At 40.8% G+C, this 26,176-nt stretch overlaps 1 protein-coding gene and 1 pseudogene across 3 annotated transcripts in view; one reads left to right on the forward strand and one right to left on the reverse strand.

Annotated features, from left to right (window-relative positions):
* The window catches only part of CUL1 (cullin 1), a 91,644-nt gene extending 65,716 nt beyond the window's left edge, over window positions 1-25,928 (reverse strand). For 2 of the 3 annotated variants that reach the window (XM_045565111.1, XM_045565110.1), the window contains exon 1: window positions 25,666-25,800. The gene's annotated coding sequence lies outside the window, so the exon portion shown is untranslated. Of the gene's footprint in view, window positions 1-25,665 lie in introns of all 3 variants that reach the window. The other variant, XM_045565109.1, reaches the window with a different exon arrangement.
* Window positions 1,866-1,970, forward strand: LOC123647893 (annotated as a pseudogene).
* Window positions 25,929-26,176: the final 248 nt, after the last annotated feature.

The following is a 26,176-nucleotide window of genomic DNA, read 5'->3' on the forward strand; positions in this document are numbered from 1 at the left end:
CACAAAGTTCAAGCCCAAGACAATGAGAAGGAAGAACCCAAGCCTGGAAACCAAGGGAAGAAAAGGTCGTCTGGGCCTAATGAGGTCACATCAAACTGTATGATCTTGGGTAAATCCTCGGGTTTGTGGTGAGCATTAAGCGAGGCAATATAGTGTCTGATAAATGCTGTTTTCATCATCATCATCATCATCATCATCACGGTATCTGAAATTAATCCTCTGGATGTAGTTTCACATAAGTCACTGGTGACCTTCGCAAATGCAGACTGTCCTTAAGAATTCTGGCTGTGCAGGAGTAGGAAAGCTGGGATGGGACGCCCCAAAAGGCTCATGCCCTCATTTCCTTTTGGCCTCTAGAACAGGAGCCGTGGCTGGGAAGGGCTGTCTGCACCAGCTGCTTCGCAGCACAACAGTCTGGATGGGAGGGCTCGGTAGGGCCCCCTGTGACTGACTGGGACAAAACAGAGCTCAGGCAAACGAGAGGCCAAGGCACTGGGTGGCCTGCCCCACAGAAGTCGGGTCCTCTCAGAGAATGGGTGTCGGGTGAACAGGAAGACTGAGGGCAGTGCCAGAATGTCCAGTTACTTTCTGGTGGTTGGTAGATGACCACTGCAGCAGGCAGTACGCAGACGGCCTCCCACGAGCCTACGGCCGCAGGCGCATGCAGGAAAGGAGGACGCTGCCCACCTCCAGCCTGCAGGATCCGGGAGTGGACAGCAGCAACAGCCACCCCCTGAGACGGCTTTAAGGAGTCCTGGTCTTTACACAAGAGCAAGGAGGTTGAAGGAGCATGAAAAGAGGCCACAGAGGAGCTCCCCATTCATGGATGAGGACCCCAAAGGGCTCCGGGAAGAACTGAGGTGGGGGGGTGGTGCACAGGGCCAAGCATTTCTTCACATCTCTAACCAGAACCTTTGTGTTTTCCCCCAATGTATCACTCCCCTGATAATTTCTAAATATACAGCAGAGAAGAATATAAATTCCTAAGACTTTAATGAATATAACTGAATCTCTACTCCAAGGGGGGGACCCATAAACTTTAAGGTAACAAAAGAATGGCGTCCTTTCCTCAATTTTACCTCAAATACTCCAAAAATCCAGACACCTGGATTTTTGCCTATTAATGCAATCCTGATATTTGCCTCTATTTCTACAAATTAAGACAAAACGCACTTAGCAAATGCTGTTGCGGCAGCCAATGCTGACGAGTATTAAAGCAAGGTAATTCCAGTAACAGAAATGCAAGAGACAGGAGCATCAAGAAAAGACTATAGCTGCTTTGGTAAGGCTGACTGCTTTTGGAAAATGTAAAAAGATAAAAACAAAGCACCAACTTAAAATATTGTAGTATCTTCTAAAAATAAAGTCTATATTAGAGTTAATGAAAATACAGTTAAAATTCACTGTTAAAAATAAAACTAAATTTAGCTTTTCTAATTTAGTAATATTTAAAATCTGATTAAAATTTAAATGATCCTGGGTATTACTCAATAAAGTAATTACTTATTTTGTGACATTTGGTTAAAAGTATGCACAGCATTCTGGCTCTTACTTCTGTGAGGCACATAAGTGAAATGTAAAGTAAAACAAGCTAGACCTAGAGAAACTCTTGCATACATGTACCAGAAAATATGCAAACACAAGCATTCACTGCACTGTTTACGAGAGCAAACAACAAAACCCTGGAAACAATCCACATGTCTACCACCAGGAGAACTCACAAATAAGCAGGACAGTTGCACAATAGACCACACAAAAGGAGCCAACTTCAGCTACACACTTAAATGTGGATGAATTTCAGGGAGAGTCCTGAGTGAAAAAGGTGAGAGGAATACATATAGTGTATCATTTTTATATATAAGAATACCTTCTCTGAAAGGACAGAAGGTCAGCACTCCCCCTCACATGAATGGGAGACACCCTAATGAACCACAACACATACCTGGTTAAGGCACCAGCCACCATGATTTTACAATACTTATGTTTAAAAAACAAAAACAAAATAACCCATGCTTGCTAGAGATACATACTTTTGTAGGTGAAATATGATGGCTGGGATTTACTTTAAAATATCACAAGAAAAAAACAGCTGAGAGACAGGTACGTTGCAGTTTCTATTTTCCATACTAAGTAGCTAACAAAAAAACGTGGCAAACCTATAGAACACATACAGTAAAAACAGAAAGCAAAGCAAAAGAGTGCAGGAGGTGGGCAATTCAAGATACCACTGGGGGCAGGAATGGAAGACACTCGCAGGGAGCTCCCACAGCACTGGTACGGGGAACACTCCGTCTCACGCTGGGGAAGTGGGTTCACTAGTGCTTACTGTAGCAGTGAGCTTGCTCAACTTTCACGTGGAACATGTTGTGTTTTATTACCATCTATTTGATACATACACAAGAAAACAATTTAGCAGCTTAAAGCCTTCTCAGTGCCACTCAGAACTGAGATTGGAAAGTTCCCAACCAGAGAAATTCTTAAATTCCATTAAAAAATTCTTAAATTTCAGTTTTAAATGAATGCAACGCCTGAAACAGGCAGATGCAGACAACCTGGGTTTGAGGTACACAGCAAAGATGAGGTAAAACTGCTTAGCAAGAAAACTAAAGCTTCGAGCTGTAAACTTTATAAAAAGCTCTATTAAGGATTTTAATAATATACTTCTACAGTTTCATTTTAATAATTTCAGGAGTTAGAAAAACAGGGACAAGCAACAGGATTTCTTGAGGCACCTTCTACTTCACTTGCACCAGCGCAGCTGCAAGACCGTCTGTATACCTGAAACTCCAAACTGCTCCTTCCTCAGGCTCTTCCTCCCTCCTTGCCCCAGAATCTTCTACAGTCCACAAACTCTTGTTCCAAACGGAATTCTCCCTCTGCCTTTCTTCCCACCTTAGTCAACAGAGGCCTCAGTTGCCCTACTCTGAATCCCAGGAGTTACGAAAGCACTACCTTCTCCTCAACCGCCCATACACCTGATCCCATTATGTTCCTCATTATCACATGTTATCTCACTCTTCCTCCCCGTTCCCTCTAGGGACACTTTAAACGAAGGGTCATGCTTAGCCTCCTCACTGGCCTACTTGCAGACTAACTCCCCCTTCTGCATTTCCCAGCCTGGTAAGAGAAGTTGACTTTCATTCCTCCCTAGCCTTACCGCTGATGTAAGATCAGCCCTATCAATGCTGTCTCCTCCTTACCCCACTTCTCTTTATGCCCACGCAGCCACTGACGTCCAGGCATTATTACCACTCACCTACTAAAGAGTCTTCACTGGTCTCATTTTTACCAGTCTCAACCCTCCAATCCTTCCTCCTTAATGCAACCCCAGTAAATTTCTAAAATACAAACAGGCATTCATTCTGTTAGATGAATGAGCCCAGTGACCTCCTATGCTCTACTTTTTGTTTACTCCACACCCATGGTCACCCGCAGACTGCGTACATCAGGTAAAACAGTTCCATGTCAGTTTATAAGCTATATAAGGAAGGGAACCAATATTTACTATAGGCTGCTATATTGGACTCTGTGCCAATAGGAACTTTAATACTTTAACTGATTTAATCCTTACAATAACTATATTCTCTGCAGGGTACTATCTACATCTCACAAAGGAAGACACCCAGGCTCAGAGATGTTATCCATCCTGTTTCCTTAGGAAGGTGGGAATTTCTCGTTCCACTAACCTAAGAAGTGTGCTACCTACCTAGAGTCATCTTCAATTTGAGACTATAACCTGGCTTCTGAAAGAACCATGCAAAAAGACAGGTAAAAGCTTCATGATATAAATATATAATAATTCCAAACTGCTGCAAATGAACAGGTCGAGGAAGAGCTACCAAATTCATAAACTTGACCTTTATTTACACTTACATTCCCAAAACTATTTAAAACTTTCTATTTTATTTGAATCTTCATTAATATTTGAATTTTAATCATTTTTAATTTTCACCTTTTAATTCAGAAGAAATTTTAATTTAAAGATGCCAGGACAGAGGCTAATGTCTTATAAATACAGACCAACAATTTGTGCATCCAGTAATTAGGGTTCTATCTGTATATCTACCAAGAAGGACATTTACAACTTTAGATAAGACTACATGACTTCATTACTGAAATTCAAGGCTTGCAAAATTTGCACTTACTTATGAGGCTTAAATTTATTATCCCCTGTCTATATAAAAACTAAGGGAACTCCCAATTCAAACAACTACAATTGACAAGCAGCATAAAAAATTTTAATAAACAGCCTAAAAAATGGCTTTCTAGAGATACTAGCTAAGTTTTCCCTCTACTTAAAGAAAGCCATTCAAAATTTTTAAGTCCATTGCTATAAAGTCAGAAGTAAAATAAACACATGCCAAAGGGGAAATGGGTTCTGCTTCTAAAACAACTAAATCAAAGACAAATTCTCAAGACCTGATGTATCATAAATGTTTGCATTACCTTGCTTGTGTCTTTACTTAAAGCTTATAATTAAACATTAGGAGCATTAAAATACCAGGTTCTGTCAACATAAATTTACCATATGACCCATCAATTCCACTACTAAGTATCTACCCAAAAAACAATATACATCCAAAGACTTATACATGAATGTCTATAGCACATTATTTATAATAGCCAAAAAGTGGAACAATCCAAATGTCCATCAACAGGTGAAGGGATAAGCAAACGTGATGCAGCCATGTAACAGAATACTATGTGCAGTAAAAAATGAAGTACTAATGCAGCATGGATGAACCTCAAAAACATTACACTAAGTGAATGCCAGATGCAAAGACCATATATTTTAGGATTCCATTTATTATACAAAATGTTCAGAATAGGCAACTCTATAGAGACAGAAAGTAGATTACTGGTTGCCTGAGGGTGGTGGTGAGAATGGGGAATGACGGCAGACAGGCAAAAGGGATCTCTTTGGGGTGATAGAATGTTCTAAAATTGGATTACGGCGATGGCTCTACAACTCTAACTTTACTAAAAATCACTGAATTATACATTTTAAATGAATGCATTTTACAGTGTGTGAATTATACCTCAATAAAGCTGTTAAGAAAAAAAGAGACTAAAAGCATACTAGCTATAAATCTTGTGAGTCAAATTCAGTTCATTCCCAGAAAGGAATGCATCTCTGCAAGATGACCATATTCTATGTACATAGGGGTCTTGGCATCAGCACTAAAAGCCAGTATTACTGAGTATTGTACCAGAAAGAAAGTTTTGTTTGTTTGCTTTTTTAAGAGACAAGGTCTTGCTTTTTCACCCAGGCTGGAGTGCAGTGGTGTGACCACAGCTCACCACAGCCTGGGGCTACAGGCACACATCACCACCCCTGGCTGATTTTCTCAGTTTTTGTAGAGATGGGGGTCTCACTATGTTGCCCAGGCTGGTCTTGAACTCCTGGCCTCAAGTGATCCTCCTGCCTTGGCCTCCCAAAGTGCTGGGATTACAGGTGTAAACCAGTGCACCCAACCAGAAAGAAAGTTTTAAGCAGTGTTTACAAAGGTAAGACAGTTCCAAGAGGGGGTTATATTCTCCCGCAACAATATATAAACAGATGAAGGTATAAGTAAAAGTACCTGAAGGTACCAGAACAGATGTCATATGGCATGCATTATTTGCCACCATACTGGAGATACAGACAAAAATGGCAATACAAGTTCAGAAAGGAAAGAAGTCATTCTAGCATACATGACCAAGAAGGCTTTACAAAATGTGTGCTTTGGACCATTTCTCAAAGGGTGGATAGGATTTGAACAATAGTAGAGGAACAGGGAGGATGTTGTATAAGGAAAAATGAGCATGAACCAGAAAAACAAATAGCAAGAGGCTCAGCAAAGGGCCTGTACAAGAAGTTCTGAGAGGTGGGTGTGTGGGTTTGTGGAAGAGGATGCAAGGCCTTTCTTCTGTGTGGGTAGCAGAGTTATGGGAGGTTTCAGAGAAGCGAAGTGACACAACCACGTGATTTTAGAAACATCCGTCTAACAGCGCTCTGCGGTTTGCAGATGAGAGGACACCAGGCAGTGTAAGTAAATGGAGACCCTATCAGAACTGAGATAATGGCTCAACTTAGACCAACACCAATGGAAAATGAAAGGCCAGACGGGTAAGACAACACAAAGGAGAAATCATGGTAACGGACCTGACTGGATATGGGTGGCACAGGTGAGGAGAGAACTCAGGATGACAAAGGCTGTCTCCCTAATCTATACTCCAACAACTTATCTCTGGATTCCAGAACTTGACACACACTACATTAAAAATTCAAAACAACTTAGCTATTGTTGATAGTAATGTTCAATGACACAAATAGGAATTTGCTGTACCTTTGACCTAGCAATCCACTTCTAGGAATCTATCCCCAAAATAAACCAGCCAAAACCATAATAAGTCATAAAGTCAAGTTTAGTCACTGCAAAAGACTGGAAATCAACCTAAAATCCATCCACAGGGGACAGGACGACTAAATTATGGCATATCCACAATGGAGCATTGTACAAATGTAAAACGAAATAAGAAGGACCTCCAAATACTGATAAAAACAGTGATTTCTTAGAGGAAAAAGATACCTTTTGTGTAAGGGGGAGGGTAGGAAGTACTAACACATATAGATATTTTTTCTTTTCAAAAAGAAAAATTGGGAAGATAAACTGAAAATTAATAAAAATGGTTACCCTGGGGGGAGAGAAAAAACATTGTTCGAGATGGGTGGAAGTGACATTTCAGTGGGGTCTATGCACAGAACTCAGTGGGACTGTGAACACAGATGGGGGAAAAATGCATCTTTGTTTTCACTAACCTCTGACCGAAATTTGGCAATTCCTTCAATTATGAATGTGGGCAACAGACCACAGTAGTTTTAGCAGTTTCTCTGACTTTGTCAGCAAGAAGTCAGAGATTTCCATCATCCCATGAGAGTTACTGCCATTTATGCTCATCAATACCTTGGAATTACAGTAGTTATAAAACCCACTCACTAGATCGTAAATAGAAAGTAAGTATGTTAGCATGTGTAATTCTCAGAGGTGGACATGTCTGCTGCACTTGGACACTTTTCATGATTAAAAAAAGCAAAAAATTACACTGAAAAGCTATGAAAAACATCTTAGAGCCATATTTGGCCTACAGGATCTCGAACAATTGTACCCTTTGCTTTAGGTAATTATCTGGCAACAACAGATAAAAATATGAACTCTTAAGTACAAAATCTCATGGCAGTTCTAGGTTAAATCATGATCATCCAGAAATAATATAAATCTGTTTATATGAAATTCTTTACATCATTAAGTTGAACACTCAATTTAAAAATTCTCATGCTGGCAAAACTCCTGGGTTAAAGGCAGCTACAGAAACAACTCTACTTAAGAAAGCTGGGGGCCGGGCGCGGTGGCTCACGCCTGTAATCCTAGCACTCTGGGAGGCCGAGGCGGGCAGATCGCTCAAGGTCAGGAGTTCAAGACCAGCCTCAGCAAGAGCGAGACCTCGTCTCTACTAAAAATAGAAAGAAATTATCTGGCCAACTAAAATATATATAGAAAAAATTAGCCGGGCATGGTGGCACATGCCTGTAGTCCCAGCTACCCGGGAGGCCGAGGCAGAAGGATCGCTTGAGCCCAGGAGTTTGAGGTTGCTGTGAGCTAGGCTGACGCCATGGCACTCACTCTAGCCCAGGCAACAAAGCGAGACTCTGTCTCCAAAAACAAAAAAAAAAAAAGAAAGCTGGGATTATTAAGAAAAATAGGTAAGTTATGTGAAGAAGCCAGAAACTGGAAAGAAGATGAAGAACTTAATTATAGATATGTTTAATGTGATTTTTTTTAAAAGCCACCAAAATGAAAATATCCAAGTAGGCAGTTTAAAAATACAGAATTATAGCCCAAAGGAAATCACATCTGAAGAAATAAATTCAGAAACTGGCAAAAAGGTAAAAGTGTTGGTATCAGCGCAGATAAAATTGTCAAATCATGAGGAACTAATGGAGATGAGAACCGAAGCTTGTATTTAAAGTACTTGGGGAAAGAAGAGTCCCCTACCTCTCATCCCCCACAAAAAGGAGAGAGAATGCTTGCAGGAGATAGAGAATGTTTAAGTAGGAGAACCAGAAGGCCAGAAAACAGAAGCCAAAGCAGTACAGTTCATGAAACTTCTAGTCTGACAGTGCCAAAGAGCAATCAAGGAAAAAGTCTATTATGAAAAAGCTACTGACTGTAATATTAGGTTATTAAGTATGAAATGTCCAATTTCCTTAAGTACTAAGTTTGAGAGTCATGGTTTGGCTTGTGATTATCTTTCAAATTTTCTTTAGAGAAATTTTTGTGAAACCATGGATAAGTTAAAAATTTATGTTATTTTCAAATATGAGTTCTGTCATGGAACCAATACAGAGCAGACAGCTCAAAATATCAAGAAAGTGTTTGGGAAGGATGTAGCCAATGAACATACAGTACGTCGATGGTTTGAGAAGTTCTGTTCTGGTGATTTTAATCTTGAAAATGAGCCACATGGGCGACCAAGACCAAGGTGGGTTAACAATGAGCTGAAAGCTATAGTGGAAGCGGATCCATCTCAACCTACATGTGAATTAGCAACAAAGTCTGGCATTACTATTTCAACAATATTGGACCATTTGAAACAAATCAGCAAGGTAAAGAAACTGGATAGATGGGTTCTACATGAATTAAATGAGCATCAGAAGAGAAATTGTCTCAAAGCCGGCCTTTCTTTGCTGGCACAACATAAAGGCGAACCATTTCTATATTGCATAGTTACGTGTGATGAAAAATGGGCTCTTTTGACAACTACAAGTGTATGGCACAATGGCTGGATAAAGATGAAGTGCCGAAACATAGTTCAAAACCAAATATTCATCAAAAAAAGCTAATGGTGTCTGTTTGGTGGTCCAGCACTGGTACTATCCACTACAGCTTCATGATACCTGGTCAACTGATTACAGCAGATGTCTACTGAAACCAGCTGGATGAAGTGATGAGGATGCTTGCAGTTAAGCAGCCAAGACTGGTCAACACAGACAGGTCAATCCTCTTGCAAGACAAAGCTCAACCACAGGTCGCACAAACAATGCTGCTCAAACTATAGAAGCTGGACTTGGAAACTGTCATCCACTGTATTCCCCAGAGCTTGCACCAACTGACTACCACTTCTTACAGGCTTTGGACAACTTCTTGCAAGGAAAAATATTCAATTCCCAGCAAGCTGTGGGAAACACCTTTCACAATTTCATCGCCACTCACTCTCCAGGCTTCTTTGTTGCTGACATAAACAAGCTACCATTAGGATGGCAAAACAGTGTCAATAGTTAGGCACATACTTTGATTAATTGTACTGTTTCTTGTTTGAGATATAATAAAGTTTTGATTCAAAATCGGACATTTCATATTTAATGACCTAATATGTGCCAGGAGATGTGGCTTTCAAGAATGAGGCTCCAACAAAATAGAATGCGACAAAACCATGCTGCAGCCAAGTGGAAATGGAAATGTCCCACTCAAAACAATGGTGAGAAGAGGATGGTAACTCTGTGTTGCTAACTGATATCTGTTGTCACACAAGGATCTTTCAAGACCAGCTCAGAGAATGGTGATGACTTATTACCCCCATTCACCATTATACAATGACAGTAGCTGTGAGACAGGAATGTTCCCTTTAAATGCTACAGCCGGTATACAAACATAACTATTATAAACTTACAAATGAACAGACAACTATCATTATCTTCCAAAACTTCTAAAACCATATATCTTATTCAAAAATAGTGTACAACCGATGATAATTATTTACAACAGCAGTTTCACCATAAAACATTTGTGCACGTCTCACAGTAGAACATATGCAAGCGTAAATTCAAAGTCTGGTATAAAACTGACCATATTCTGCCTCCATGTGTTCGTGCTTCCCACTGCCCTCTAAAATGAGTCCTTCCCACAACTTCATCAAGATGACCCCTAACTCAGATCACCACCAGATGGCACTGAGAAAAAACGCCAATCCTACAGAGAAGAGACAAATACAGAGAATCCCAAACCAGTGAACACTGCTATTCAGATTCACTCGGAAGGTGACATGTGATTCCTTCTGTAACGCCAAATCTAATTCTGTTCACTCATATTTAAACTCTCCTTAAAAATTAACACCAAGGGAGGCAGTGGGGCTAGGGAGATGTTGGTCAAAGGGTATAACGTTTCAGTTAGACAGGATGAATAAGCTCCGAGATCTACTGTACAGCATAGTGACTATAGTTGATAATAATGTACTGATTATTAGAAAGTTGCTTAAAAACCAAAACAAAAAAAACAAATTGCTAAGAGTACATCATAAAAGTTCTTACCACAAAAAATAAGTATGTGAGGTGACATATAACAATAAAGTTGATTTACACAACTTTGCAATGTGCAGTATATATATATATATCAAAACATGTTGTATACTATAAATATATACAAGTTTTATTTGTCAATTATACCTTAATAAAACTAAGGCGGGAATTAAACACTAAAATATCAACTTCTCAGAATTGCTATAAATTTTAAATGACACACCATATGTATTAACAAAAATACCTAGTTTCCTGCCTGTACATAGTAGGAATTTCCTAAATGATACCTTTCTTCTTTCTAAAAAAATAGCACAGTAGGCGGATCCCTAAAGACCCATCTAATTCACATGACTTTACTCAGAAAATTATTAAAACCCATTAAATACAAGGTCATTTTTAGTATTGATATATCAACTATTAGTCATGTAATATTTGCAAAGCCTTCTTTAAAAAGAGGCTCAGTTTTGACTCTTGTATCTCACTCATGAAATACACTTGTATTTTATAAAGTAGAAGACATGAGTAAACAAGAAGCTACTATCTAATATCAAATACTATATTTACTTATTTTCCTGAATACAAAATTAGACTCCTTTGCTAATTATTGCTGTTTGAATAATGAATATTTTAGTAAGTGGGTTTTACATTTATAACTGTTACTATAAAAATAGAAAATGTATCAATAAAGGCTATTCTTTGTAAACAAAGAATCTGGCTCTCTGCCCTGAGATTTGATGGGTGTGATCCTTCTGACCCCTGGCCCTGTCCTGCACCTGGAGGGCGGGCACTCACTCATTCACAGTCAAATCCCCAGCACTGAACACAGTGCCCTCCCACAACAGGTGCTCCAGAAATATTGGTGAATTAACTACTCCAAATAGTTTGGGAACACATCTGAATCTATGATGATACTTCAAAGAAAACCTCAAAAACGAAACACACACACCAAAAATCCTCATCTCATCAGCAAATGGAATCACTACAAAGGAAGGAATAGGCTGGAAAAAGGTGAATTATTAAATAATGCCATTTTATTTTCTATTGGCCTAGTAACAGACTGAGGAAAATGGGGGAAGGGGTAACAACATTTACATTACATATAAAATTTAAGAGAAATACAATTATTCAAACAAACCATAAAAACCATAAAACTGATGGTTTTAAAGATTTAAGAAACAAGGCCAAGACCCATCATTCTGCGACTGGATAAAAGCAAATATATTTCAAGCATCACAGCTCAGTTATCCCCATGTCTTTTCCCTCTTTCTAAAAACTAGCAGAGCTTTGAAATTAGCAGACCCTCAAATTTTTACTAAATAGATATAGCAGCCTTCATGTGATCAATCTTTGTCCTAATCATATAATATATACAAGCTAATTTGATTAATTCCCCCAAACACACACATGCAATTTTATAATTATGAGAAATCTAAGACATTAAGTATGGAACTTTCTCCTATGAACATCTGAAGAAATAGTAAACAATTTTTGTTCTCTTAGACTTGGTACCTGAATAGAAGTCCTTTTAAATCCTACAAATCCATACACAAGCACTGAAAGCCTTTTACTCAATTCATAAATGAATCTTAATTCGTAAACATCTATATTCTTCCTACTTTAATTACTATGTGACTTCCAAATAGGGTGCCCCAAGCATCCCTTGCATAAACTGCTTTGGAAAACTTGAAAACTTGCAGAAAGCCATAATCACATTATATTTAATAGGTGCTATACACAGACTGGTTTGTCCAAGTAAACTTGCTTTAACTGCTGAGAAATGAATTTCAGTTCTCAGTTTCAGCACAATGCTTTATTTGATGACCTTGACTGAACCACACTTATTCAATGGTCTAGACGGGTACTTGCATGTATTTTATTTCCAAGCATTTTCATTCACTTTAAGATAAGGAAAAATGCAGGGTGGGGAACCTGAGGCCTTCTGATTTCAAGATTCTTCTTTTTTAAGCACCAAAGGAGGCAAGAAAAGCTTCATCTTTCTCTGCTGCACCCCTTTTAATAAAGGATTTGTTCTGTAAAATTTGGATTCAGTCAAAAGGCGGCACTTAAGGACCTAGAATGCCATATGTGGCCTTAGAGCTGCATGTTCCCCACCCAGAATAGTAAATGGTAACTGGAACTTTTTTTAAAAAGTGAAATAGAAAAAAAGAGCTCACGGGACACAAGAATAAGTATTACTCAGCACATCTTCTTTTCCCAGTTATGTCTGTGTGGGGGCTGGGTTATCCCACAGGAAGGATTTCACTACAGAAACAATTCAGGAGGCACTGGTCAACTCACACAGTGACAAGACTATTTCAAATAGCTAATATGTAAATGCACATGGATGTTTGTGGAACTTCAAAATTCTGGCTTCACAACTAAGGCAGATTCCTTAACTTCTGTGCCTGTATTTCATTATCTGCACTGGGGATGATAGTAATACCGCAGTTAGTACCTGTTGCACAGGGTGGTTGTGAGGAATAAATGAGTTATGGAGGTAAAATGCTTAGAAGGATCCCTGACACATAGTAGGCATTTGCTACTATTCTTGTTAATGTTACCGTAAAGGTTTCCAATATCCTTGAAATTCCTAACGTAGTACTTAAATGTTAAACCAGGCATACTTATTGAAGTCAAAATAAAGCAAATTAACATTGCTTGGAAAATTCCACAATACTTTTGATAACTAATGACACCAGAGGTGGAACTTCTCCAAAATTTCCACCAAAATGTAACTATCAAGCAGAAGTGGGGCAGAGGGTCTTTGCATTCCAACACGCAGGGATCCAGCCTAAACAGCTGACAAAGTTCAAGTTTTCTCTGAAATAGCATTCTACCTTAAAATTCACTTGAATCTTTCATTATACCATGAAACATTTAACAGAATGCTTTAAAATACCAGCTTGAAAAGTGTTTCCTACCTCTCTCACCAGTGAAAGGACGAGCTGCAGTGATGTCAAAGTTCATGAATTCTGGAAAAGCCACTACAAGAGCTTTCGCTGCCCCTCAGCATCCAAGAAGCTTCCCTCTCTGCACCACACAGTATTTCCGGAATCCAGACTAACACAAATACGCAGATACAAACAGCAAGCCACTGTGCCCTCCCTTTGAGATGCCAGCGACATGTCTTCGGGCCACTGAGGGTGGAGACCCTGACGTGCACCTCCTGGCGGAGGACTCACAAAGGCACATCAGGGGCATGTGCGGGTGGCAAGTCCCCCCCCCCCCAGTGAGATGCGTACTTGTCCTCCAGGACTGAATGTTTTAGTAAAGGGAGTTCCTGTTCCACCACAAATGCTGTAACTCTCATTTAAATGAACTATTTCAATTCATAGTTTCCACGGTCCTATTCAACTAATTTCCAGATTTCCCTCCTGTGTGGCGAACAGTTTGCCCTGTGGCTGGCTGAGTGCTGGGCCTTGAGAAACTGCTCAGCGAGCAGCCTTTGAAAGCCAGCACACCACCAAGTGAACATGAAGCTATTCATCACGTTATCGGGTTTTCAAAAGGAAAACCCCTTTTCATTACTTTTCTTTCCACTATCTAAATAATTTAACCCTGAGTTCAAAAATTCTGATCAGCAACTTTCCCTAGCTGAGCAAAACTTTCAAACACACTTCCTATTTCATGAAAAATTGCTTCAAAAGGATAAACAGCCCTACCACTCTATTTGATTTGGAGCTTTTATGTTTTTTGTTTGTTTTGAAGGCAATTTACCACTTTATTCACCCTCCTGGAGGAAGTGAGCAAAGTCAAGCGGCACCCTCTTTAGGTGAGATGTTCCTGGCTCACGGGCAACGGTCCCTGACACACGCACAGTTCACAGCCAGCTGGCTGTCACCTACAGCACCAGGGGTTCCACCTGTCAGATTTGCACCCCTCATTCTATGCACATTTCATGCCGCATTTGCTAAAAAGTATTTTGTTGAAAATTTCCTTCTTAGCTACAACATCAAGTACTTAGAAATGTAGTATCTTCAGACATTATAAATACTGGGGAAACGGTGTGAGGCGACAGATATATGCACGAAAGTGTATATTTAAAGTCAAGGATGAGTAATTAGGAAAAACGGCCCCTCAATTATTTGAGTATGTCTTCTGAGCTCATAAAAATCTGTCATTTGATTAATGATAATCTTCAATAAGAGGGGGTATTCTTTTGGGGGCGGTACTTTTTTTTTTTTAATGTCACTTCTACTCTGACTCAATCTGGTCATATCTGTAACAAAGGAGAAAACTTGGTAAAACCTGTAACATCAGCTTCATCTTAGATGATTCTGAAACAGAGGTGATGTAAGCCTCTAGTGTTTTTTGTACTTGTATTTTTGTTTTTTATTTGTGTGGGGTTTTTTTTTTTGTTATTTGTTTTTTGAGACAGGGTCGCACTCTGTCATCCAGGCTAGAGTGCTGTGGCATCATCATAGCTCACCACAACCTCAAACTCCTGGCCTCAAGCAATCCTCCTGCCTCAGCCTCCTAAGTAGCTGGGACTACAGGCACACACGCCACCCCACCTGATAATTTTTTTGTAGAGACAGGGTCTCGCTTTTGCTCATCTGGTCTTGAACTCCTGACCTCAAGCAATCCTCCCACCTCAGCCTCCCAAAGTGCTAGGATTACAGATGTGCTAGGATTACAGATGTGAGCTGTGAAGCCACACCATGCTTGTGTTTTTTATTGAAATGCCCCTAGTCAAGATATGCCTTTCTTTTCAGTTGCAAAATTTTCTAGTGAATTTCCTGCATGGTCTATACAACTTGTTTTTGTCACACTGAGAATGGTAAGTTTTTTTAGGTTACTGTTTAAGGATGGAAGAGACACAAAAGCATCTCTGTAATACCATGTGCCATCTCTATAATAGTTAAAATCCACATATTAAATAAGCATAAAGAACGTCCTACATGTTAAGATTGCTACTACTTTCTGTCACCACACTAGTTGTGAGTGACTGGAGCAGTACCACAGTCTTCACTGTTGAGCTCAAGTGTAGTGTGGGAAGTATCAAAAAAAGTATCACTATTCTTGATTTCACACAATTTACTTCATTAACTTTTGTATTTTCTCAAGCAAGGCTTTCAGACTGATGCTTCAAGTAGCTTATCTTGAAACCAGTAATCCATGTTCCCCACTGAAAATACATTTAACATTTTTAAAAATGTAAAGAACACTAAAATCACAAAATCCAGATTTTCCCCATAGTTTTGTATCATCAAGAACTCATATATAAGGACTTAGACTTCACAAATGTGATTCAATTTTCTAAAATAAAATTTCCACAAAGCTCTGCAAATAAATCAACTTCTAAAGAATATAAATGCAATGGAATAAAGAGAAGCACATTTTAGGACTAATTATCTTCAGATCACATATACACAACACAGAGTATGTGCTTAAACTCACTTTAGTTTGCACTGAATTATCAATAAAACAAACAAGTCATCCTCTGCATTTTGGGGGGAAAATCATCTTTTTAATGTGAAACTATAATTTTATTCACTGTTACAAGAGAGCTATCAGAATGGTTTTGAAATCACTTTTCCTACAACTATTAGGAGAATAACTTAACTAGTTATACATACACACACTCACCTATATATTTACCATAAAAAACAATGTGGACATTTCTCTTACTCAATATCCATCCATACTTTCAAAATGAAACTTTAGTGTAATATATGGTTTGTTGGTTATAATCTGTGAATTCTTTAATCATAGTTTTCCATAAATCAACCTTATCAATATTAAATTTCAACATTTATAATTTATTATGGTAAAAATCTCAAAGTTAACAGAACTTAAACAAACTGGTTGCTTTATTGAAATTTTGTTACGTTTTATTATTAGAAATCATATTCCCAGTTTGATGAGCTGGGATAGAGACAAACAGTCAGAACCAACACTCAGCTACGTTCACGTGAGAAGTGCAGCAGAGCCAGGTTAAAGGTAAGTTGGTATTACACACATAGCTAGACCTTCAAGCTAGCTTGAAGTTTTGTCAAGCTTATGGAGATGAGATAGGATGTTTACGTTAAAAGGTTAATAAAGACAGAGAGCAGAGCCCACTCCACCAAATCACGGTGACTCAAATGCCTGCCCTGGAGGGACTGTGGTCAGGGAGCTGGGACAAATCCCGCCAGGCGCCACCACAGAAGTGCAACCTGAAGCTGGTAACAGCAGGGCCAAAAGGGGAGGAATGAGTAAGAGCATTCTGAAGGAAAAACTAGTAAGATGTGGTAGATCACTAAATAAGGACAAGAGAGAAAACCAAAGTTTTAAGCCTGTGTCTCAGAAGAAATAAAGAAGTGGGCTATAGCAGAAAGAGATCAGCTGGGGTCTGCTGAATTGGAAGTAAGGGCAGGTCAGCCAAGTGGAACAGCCCTGAAGGTGGTCAGCAGGCCCGACAGGACCACAGCTGGAAGCTGCTGAAGACTGATCAGCCCAAATAAAACCGAAAACCCCAAAGCAAAACAAACTGGAACAGAGGATCAAGTCATACTCTTCTGAACGCTCAAGAAAGTAAGAAAAGCAGGTACGTAAGATATAACTAGAACAGCAAGTGCTCTCCACAGAACCCTAGCGCCAAGAGACCAGCTAACAACAAAGAATGGTAACCTGGTCCCAGTCTGGAAAATGGGTATGTGTTACACCCCCTCTTTAGAGGGGACAAAATGCTCTAGAGAACAGACCTGTTTACATTTCCCAAACTAACCTGACCTGAGGCATCAAGAGAGCAGTGTTGACACTCTGGAAACCACTGAACTAGAAATGCAGGAGGTCCACTCTAATAAATTAGGAAAGAATTAAGAGAACCTTAAAGAGAAGTAAAGAAGTACTGAGATGCTTTTAAAACTCAGGAAGTTTTAGACTTTTAAAAGAAAAAAAGGAATTTGAAATCTCTTTGTAGTTAATGTTACAAACCACTATATTCTAAGTTTAGAAAAAGTCAATATATGACACCATTTCTCAAATGTGAATGGCACAAACTCTGATTTTTTTATTTCTAAATAGTAATTATGGATTAATGCTGTTCCATATAAGCTTTTAGCAAAATTTTTAGATACTTCCTGTAATAGGATTTAGGATTTAGAAAAGGGCTAAAGTGAAACAAAAATTACTTGTCAACAACTAAACCTATATCCATATTTACCAGAATCCTGGCCTCTATGGCACTTCCCGCATTGTGCTACCAGATGCTAATCAGTGCTCCACCAAAGACAGAAAAAAACATTGATTTACTACACACCAAATCTCTTCTAAGGCACAAAATTTTCCATATTCTATGATTTTAAAATCAGCATATGTTCTACAAAATATGTTCTTTAGTATGTTGGGGTGTTTCCTTCCTTCAAAGGCTATTATTAAATTAAGGATGCACCTACATATATATGTGTATACTCTATAAGAGATATCTCCCTATAAGAGAAGCAATGCACATTAACATTTTAAAGGCCCTTCAATATGCAACCCAGCATTTCCCAAATTTATTTATTTATTCACAGATCTTCCCCCCATTCCTATATTTTACAGGTTACAGGACAAAGATGGACAAATAAATAAATAAAAGTCCTGAAAATGCAGTAACAGGTAGAGTGGTAAAGCAGAGCTCCTTTATTATACAAACCATAGTGACCAAAACAAACAGAAGTTTTATAATGTCAAAAGTGATCACACATGATATGCTTCACCAGAAAAGCCCCAGCTAAACTGTAGAGATAAACAAACAAACAAACAAAAGTGCAATTCTGTTGCAGGGCAAAGTCTCCTATTGCACAGAACGTGTACAAAGGTATCACTGAAGAGTTAACTCTGGGCAAAATTGCTCCATTGGCAACTCGTGTCTTCAGCACCCCTAAGCCACTTTCCCTTCTGTGTCCTCTGGGTCCCTTGCTGGTAGCACCTACTCTCTATATCAGGTGCCCATGTGGCCTCTCATCAACATATCAAACAGAAGACACCCTAACTGCAGCAGTCTCTACTTGATGACTGACGTAATGCATTCACTCCTGCACTGTGTCAAAGTTTACCTTCAATCAGGATGGCATAAGACAGACTTCTGTCCAATATGAGGCACTCGCAAGCAGCAGACAGCTGAGGGCAAGCAGCTACTAAGCCATAAAACGTGTTCAGCCCAGTCTTCAGCATGTGCTAAGTGCTGAAAATGAGTTGAGTATCCCTCGTCTGAAATACGGGTCCAGAAGTGTTTCAGATTTGGGATTTCTTTTAGATTTTGGAATATGTGAGATACCTTGGAGATGGGACCCAAGTCTAAATACAAAATTCATGTGTTTCAAATACACCTTAAACACATAGCCTCAGCGTAATTTTATTTTTCCCTTGAGGACACTAACTAGGGTTGTATGCCTGTGTTTTAACTTTGCAACCTGTCACATGAGGTGAGGTGTGGAATTTTCCACTTGTGGCGTCATGGTGATGATCAAAAAGTTTTGGATTTTGGAGCACACCGGATTTTCAAATTAGGGATCTTCTGCCTGTACTAAGTATAATTACTGCATGTATGATGAAACTGCAAGTAAATCTTTTAAATCTTTAAGATGGGAGAAGTCAGAAGAAATCACTCTAGACCTTTTCCTTCTCTACCCTCCCCGAAACCAGTCTCCCAGCTCCCAAAGATAAGCTTGGGGTTGAGAGCAGAGGAAAATGCCCGGTCTCTATTATTCCTGGGATTCCACCTGGGATGAGAGTCTGGTCCGTGGTTTATCAGCCTTGTCCAGGATTCCAAACCTTTCCTTTTAGTCTGACCCACGCAGGCCTCTTTCCAACCCTGAGGAAAGGAAGGCTGAGCTCTCTCGTCTTTTCCCCATTCTGACTTTCGGATGCCTATCAGGCGTACAACTATTTTAGTTAACATATAATTAATTTCTACACAGGAAAGGCATTTTCTTCCCTGGCATTTGGTGACACATTTCTGTGTACCTATTTTCTCATAATTCCTACAGTATTCTTAATTTGTGCCTTTAGAATACATTCCTTAAATAATCAATACCAACCTTTCAATTTCCCAAGCTAGAGCACAAATTATACCAAAATAATTTGCTTTTTCTAATTCTCAGCAAATTTATATTCTTAAGCATAATGACATTAAGTTTAAACATTCAATTTAAAATGTATCTGCTATCACTAGGAGTTGTGAACTAAGCAAAAAAGGATATGAAGTTCACAATTACCTATCACTGAGAAAAGGAAACTTCCACACTGAAGACAGTTCCTTCAGTACCTAGTCTGTTGTTATCAGTAAATATAATCAAATATCAAAACATAAGTGAGTTTCATGAGATTAAGACAGGAGGGCATGAAACACTCGGACCTCAAGCATTTGCAGGATTAAGATCTGAGGAAATGAACCAAAGATTAGACTGGCAAAGGAGAACCCGACCCCTGGAAATACAGGACACCAAAAGTCAGATATTCAACCTCATGCGCCAACACACCTGAAAAGGGACCACAGGTAAAGCAAATACTGAGTGATTTCAGCATAAAACTAAGCAGAAACAGCTTCCTTGCCAGTAGCATCCCTGCTTCTATTGTCTTGAGGTTTCTTGTTTCTATAAATTAATATACTGTACTCTAAATACATGTGTACTATCGAAAGTTCTGATGTGTAGTATCAGAAAGAATAAACTAAAACTAACCTGCAATTCACTGCTCAGAGATAATCACTATTAACATTTTGTTTTATTAACTTTTTAAAAAACACATATACTCACACAACCAAAAAATATTTTAGATATTACATATGTTGTTTTATAGTATGTTTTTGTCATTTCTTACTAAATATTCATTAAATGTAGTGTGGAAATGCAAGGATTTATCTAAACGATGCTGAAATAATCATCCTTAATGATAGCAAAAAAATGAAAACAAATGCTCAATAAGAGAGCATTCATTAAACAACAGCATACCCAGAACAACCATTCTTTATATTTTGTTAGACTAAAGTGGAATAGCTATTGCAAAGTACATACATATTTTGTAAGCTCCTGTTACATATTTTGCCTTTGAAAAATATTACACCCTTTCTAGCAATGTATGAATAGGCTCATTTCTCCATTCCCTCAGCAGAAGTGGCTTTTTAATCTACACCAAAACTTTTTAAAAAACAGTATCTCACTGATTTGCATTTCTGGGAGTACTCCTTTACCAGTTTGCCCATCTTTTCCATGGAGGGAGGGTTCTCTCTTTTTTTTTTTTAACATGCTCTTTTTATAGTAAGGAAAACTTATTGCTTGTAAGTTACAATATTTTTCTTAGTTTTCCACTTGCCTTTTAATTCTGTTTATGGAATTTTGACACACAGAAGTTTTATTCTGAAGTAGTCAAACACATCTTTTACTTTATATAGCCCTGAGTTTTGGTGTTAAAGAGGTTTTCTCCATCCTGAGGTCACCATGCTACTATCTTTTGGTTCTTAAACTTTTTATTAAAAAATATTTAAAAGCACTAGTTTACCCCCGACAAAATTACAACCATTTTTACTACTCATTTTTTCACCAATGAATACACTTCATACATATTTTAAATGGCTGCACTCATTTCATACAATCTGTTTCCTAAAGTATTTTTTGACAAAGGCCTTTAAAAAAATTGCAGCTTGTTAGATTTGAGCAATCTTGAATAGTTTTACCAATTTGTGCAAGGCCAATGAGTCATAACATCACACCCAATTTAACAACAGCCCCAAAGTTCCAGAACTGTTCATGTCTATGCTATCAGTGCCCAATTATTCTCCTTCCATGTTACCAAAAGACCAGGAAGAATAAGCTCATTCTTGGTAGTCAATCATAGTTCTGCACAATTAATTCTGTCATAACTATCAATTATCAGATATTAATCCTTAAAGCATTTTGATTTTAATCTCTTCTAGTCTTCTAACTTCAATAAATCAGTAAAACACCTAGGGATCATTTGGTTAAAAGCTCAAACCCTGCAATTACTCTGTACCGTTTTAAATCTGGGCCTCACCACTTTATCAGACCTTCCTACTCCTATACTCTGTAAGGTAGGTTAACCCGGGTACCTAAACAGAAGGCTTTGTAAAGATTTCCAGTGGGAGGATGTCCATGAATGATGACGGGTGCAGTGTTCTAGGCACTGGCAACAGATGCACATGACACTGCCCCTGTCCTAAAGGAAAGGAGGTCGGTGTAGCAGGAGAAACCACCAACTATAAATAAAAGGTTAAGTGGTATGAAAGTGACACAGGCAGGACATCCATCACCAGGGAAGGCTCCTAACCCAGACCTGGGTGTCAGGCCCAGCTTTCCAGAGATGGCAATGCCTGAGCTGTCAGGTAATAAAAAGGGGAAAAGGAAAAGAGACATGAAATTCTGGGAACGGAACTGCAATCATGTCAAAGCATGGAGTAGGAGCCAGAGAGAGCAGAACTGTGCCTATTTGGCCCCAGTTTCCCAAGGGAAAAAAATTTAAATGACTATCAAACTTAGGCTTTACAAGTCTGGTTTTCAAGCATGAATATGATACATAATGCTTTATAAGATAGTTTTTTCAAATGCTATTAATGTTAAAAGCAGTGGCATTCTCATGGAATCTACAGACTTTGAGGACCTAAAGAAGTCTGAAACAATGTCAATTAAAAACCATCTCATTTTATAAATGAGGAAATATGGGCCCAGCAAAGGTAAGCTTGAGACTCCACATCTTCTCTCCCATGCAAAATAGTCCACACCTAACTAAACAAAATAAATGAGTAAATCAATCTTTCAGCTTTTTTCTAAGCTAGAAAATACCTGTGTGTGTGAACAAAGAATTCAAAAGTCATTAAGCATTATAACAGTTCTGTTTATAGTGTGCATTACTAAATGTACATATTATAAACAAGAAGCTTGAAGTCCTCAGTAATAAAACAAACTTAAGGGTTTTGTCCAAATTTGATTTAGTTTTCACTTAATGCTCATTTCTTGGTTTTGAAGCAAAGCAAAAGACAGACAGACACCTTAAACTACCAAATATTTTTTAAAAGCAAGGTAAACTGAGAAATGACCGTTAAAATTGGCCTTTTTCTCCAGACATACCTAAAAGACAAGTTCAAAATGAAGCCAATGGTCCTCAAAGGACATTTTATTCCAGATTGACTCAATTGCTGACAGTGGAAAGTCCATGGCTTTGGGACCTATCAAGGAATAAGAACAGAAACACAGCCGGGCATGGTGGCCGTAATCCTAGCTCTTTGGAAGGCCAAGGTGGGAGGATCACCTGAGGCTGAGAGTTCAAGATTGGCCCGGGCAACATAGAAGAACTCACCTCTACTAAAAATACAAAGACTAGCCAGGTGTGGTGCACGTGCCTGTAGTTCCAGCTACTCATGAGTGCTTGAGCCAGAAAGTTGAGGTTGCAGTGAGCTATGATGATGCCACTGCACTCTAGCCCAGGCAACAGAGCAAGACCCTGTCCCCAAAAGAAAAAACATCACACAAACACATTCATAAGGATAAGGTTTGGTGCCCTAATTTTTTAAATTCAAAGAATGGCAAGTAACAACTCCTCAATTTAAAGTACATATATTTTGATTCCCCATGCTGAAAGGCACACTATGCCTCTGGGTATACTGGGAGTGACATTCAGATGAAAGGTCCTCAGTGACCCCAAAATGGTCTCTCCCATAAAGACTTCCCATCAGACTCTCATGGCACCACTGGCTTGCCTCATCTTTTCAACAGGGAAGAGCCTCCACTACCAAACGACTTCATGTCAAAGGCAAGGCTGCCATAGTTACGCTGGGGGAAAACCCAATTTTGTTTCCAAAAAAGCAAACACAAAAAGTTTAAAAATCCATACCTTAAAACTAGTTTTGAAGGAAAAAAAGCTAGTTGAAGTTTCACAACTTGTTTGCTTGCCACTTTCCTGGATTTCCACAGTTGAGGAAAACCTGAGCATTACTCTGTTAGGGTACAGTACTAGATACTGGGGTGCGGGCTGCAGGGCAGGGATAGAAGCAGCAAAGGGGAGTAGAAAAGGAAGAAAAAGATGACAAATTTTCTTCTCAAGAAGTGTATGATAATAATACAGCTTGCATTCTTAACCATAGTCAGTACAGGAACTATGTTTTCTGTAGCCAAAATCAGGGAAAGCAGTCAAACATTAGGTTGAAATTAGACTTATTCCAGAAAACTCATTCACTCAAAAAAATCAACTGAGGTACCACCATGACTAAGTTCTATGTTACTTTGGGGATGCAAAAATAAATAAGGAATACATATCCCTGCCCTCGAGGAATTCAGTCTAAATGTATGGGAAATAAAGCTGCATTGACAAGACTAAGTTAATTACAGAAGGTAAAATTCGTTAAGAAGTCTAATGAACTATAATATCTTATCTAAGGAAATGGTGCAGAATCCACTGGGGCATGCATTTGTCTCTACCCTCTGATGTGGGTATACAGCATTAGGAATGGGGGCATGCCTACAAGGACCTGAGCTTGCGGCTCTCAGAGAGAGAGACTGGCTTTTTATACATTGGTGGAAAACTCTAGTATATCTAAAGTTGGTTTGTTTTTTAGCAAAATAGTTTTATAAAAGATGAGGCTAATGAGAAAAAAAAAGTTTAACATATTTAGAAAGCAATTCAGTCATTCCTCTCAAGCTTAATGAGCACTCTCCTGAAACCTCCAAAAATGGGCATAATAGAGTTAAAGCAAGCCAGTCTTATGTTTGCATGCTTTGGAATTTAAGATGCGATGCAACTATTTCGACTTACCATGGAAAGCAATAAAAAGAAGTTTCAAGTAAAAATTTTTCTAACATCCAAAAACCTTTCTAAACAAAGAAAAAAATCTCATATCCAAATATTTTTTTAAATGTTGGTTTTACATTTTAAATATCATCACGTTATTTTGCTACATAATAAACTATCTAGGATTTCAGAAAATCGGGTCCATTTTCGGGTGCAGTACTAAATGAAGTGTTAAACTTAAAACTGCACACACTCTGCAGGGCGCTAAGATATGCGTAGGTCCTAGAAACTCATGGCTTAAAGTAAAAATGAATTTAGTTCCTCTTCTGCCACCCCATTAAGTGCATTTCAAAAAGTGTGACCATTTACCCCACTCATAACTTTTGACTATTTTAATGCTACTACCGGAAAGAGCAATTACACAGAGCAAATAAACACTTGAGTAAGTTGACTGCAATTCAGTATTTGCGCACTTACCACTAACCCCTACTACGAACTAAAAGCAACAGTGACCCAATCGGAAAAGAGAATCCTTTTTGGCAAAGCTAGCTAGAAAGAAAACCCTTAACTTCGGGGATTAATTTCAAGGACTGTTGACAAGCATACCTCTCTTTCCTAATTATCTTATGTCTGTCTATACTACACATTACACAGGTGCCAGAAAGAGGGGTTTGGGGGCTACTCAAGCCTGGGGAATAAAGGCACACGCCCCCCGAGCCTGCGGACCCCAGTCCCCGCAGCCCGGGCGGGCGCCGGTTACCTCCGGGGTCCGGGCGCGCGCTCCCGTCGAGGCCCGGGCCGGAGGCGCGCCGAAGCCGCGGCGCAGGGCCCGGCCCGACTCGCGAGCGCTCGGCGGGCGCCGGGGGCTCAGTCCCGCTCGGCCGCCGCGCTCGCATCCCTGCGCGCCTGCCCCGGCCCGCTCCCCCAAGAGAACGGGGCAGAAAGGGCTACTGTTACCCAATAATAGCGTCCTGCATAGTCGCAACAATGCAAGCGGGGAACCCGAGAGCCGCGGGCAGGGAACCGGAAAGCGAGAGCCCGGCTCGGTGGCTCCTCCAGCGCGCGAGCCCAGGGCTCAAGGGAGAGCACGAGTCAGGCTGAAAGCGGCGCCCAAGGGAGAAGCGTGATCAGAACGGGGCGAGGGAGAAAGGGCACGAGTCCCGGCGTCCCGCGGGGGTCGCCGCACGAGGCGAGGCGTGGACGCCCGAGCCGCCCAGGGCCACACGCCGGCCCAGCCTCCGCGGGCCAAGCCCGGTCACGGACGGGAAAAAGGCCGGCGCCGCCAGGCCGCCACCTCCGGGCGCGATGAATCGGGCTTTTTCCCAGTGCGCAGTCCAGGCCTGGCCGCTCCGAGCCCGCGTCCGGGGCTGCGGCCCGGCCAGGCCCAGGCCGGCCGGGGTGACTCAGGGCCGGGCGCCGCTCGCTCCCCTCTCGCCTCAGCGTCCTCCGCCCACGAGTCCCCTGGCCCGGCCGCCATTCCGCCCGGCCGCGGTTCGGCGGCTCAGGCCTCGCCCGGCGCCTGGGCTTGGCCGCCGCGTTCCCAGTCACTGCGACACCGCGGCTCGGGGCCGGGCCTGTTCCGCCGCCCCCTCCCCTCGGCCCGGGCGGCTGCCGACACTCACCCGCATTTCCCTGGCGCCTCAGAGGCTCCGGCAACGTCTCCGCCTGGCTGCTGGGCCCGGGCCCCGGCGAAAGCCCCGTCCCGCCAAGGTCTGGCTGCGTCCCTCAGCCACCGGGGCTGCCCCGCCTGGAGCTGCGTGCGACACGGGGCCCGCCTCCTCCTCCTCCTCCCCTGCCCGCCCGGCCCTCCTCCCGCCGCCGCCGCCTGCACCACGCAACCTCCGCCCTCTCGCCTTCCCTCCGCGGCTCCCCGCCCTCCCGGCCTCACCGGCTCCGGCGACCGCGGGGGAGAAGCTGTTGGGGGAGGGCCGGAACGCACCGCCATCGGCGTCCGGGGCGGGGGAGCCGGGAAACCGTCGCCGCCATCGCCCCGCAAGACCGAGGCCCGGGAGGGGCCCGGAAACCTCCCTCCAGCCGTGGCCCACGGCCCTGGGGGTCGCCCCCTGAGTGGCCGCGGCCGCCGCTCGCGTGGCGCATTTCTACCTGCAGGCCCACGGCCCCCGACCCCTAAAC

The sequence above is a fragment of the Lemur catta genome, chromosome 11 (assembly GCF_020740605.2).
Source record: "Lemur catta isolate mLemCat1 chromosome 11, mLemCat1.pri, whole genome shotgun sequence".
Classification (NCBI taxonomy): Eukaryota; Metazoa; Chordata; class Mammalia; order Primates; family Lemuridae; genus Lemur; species Lemur catta.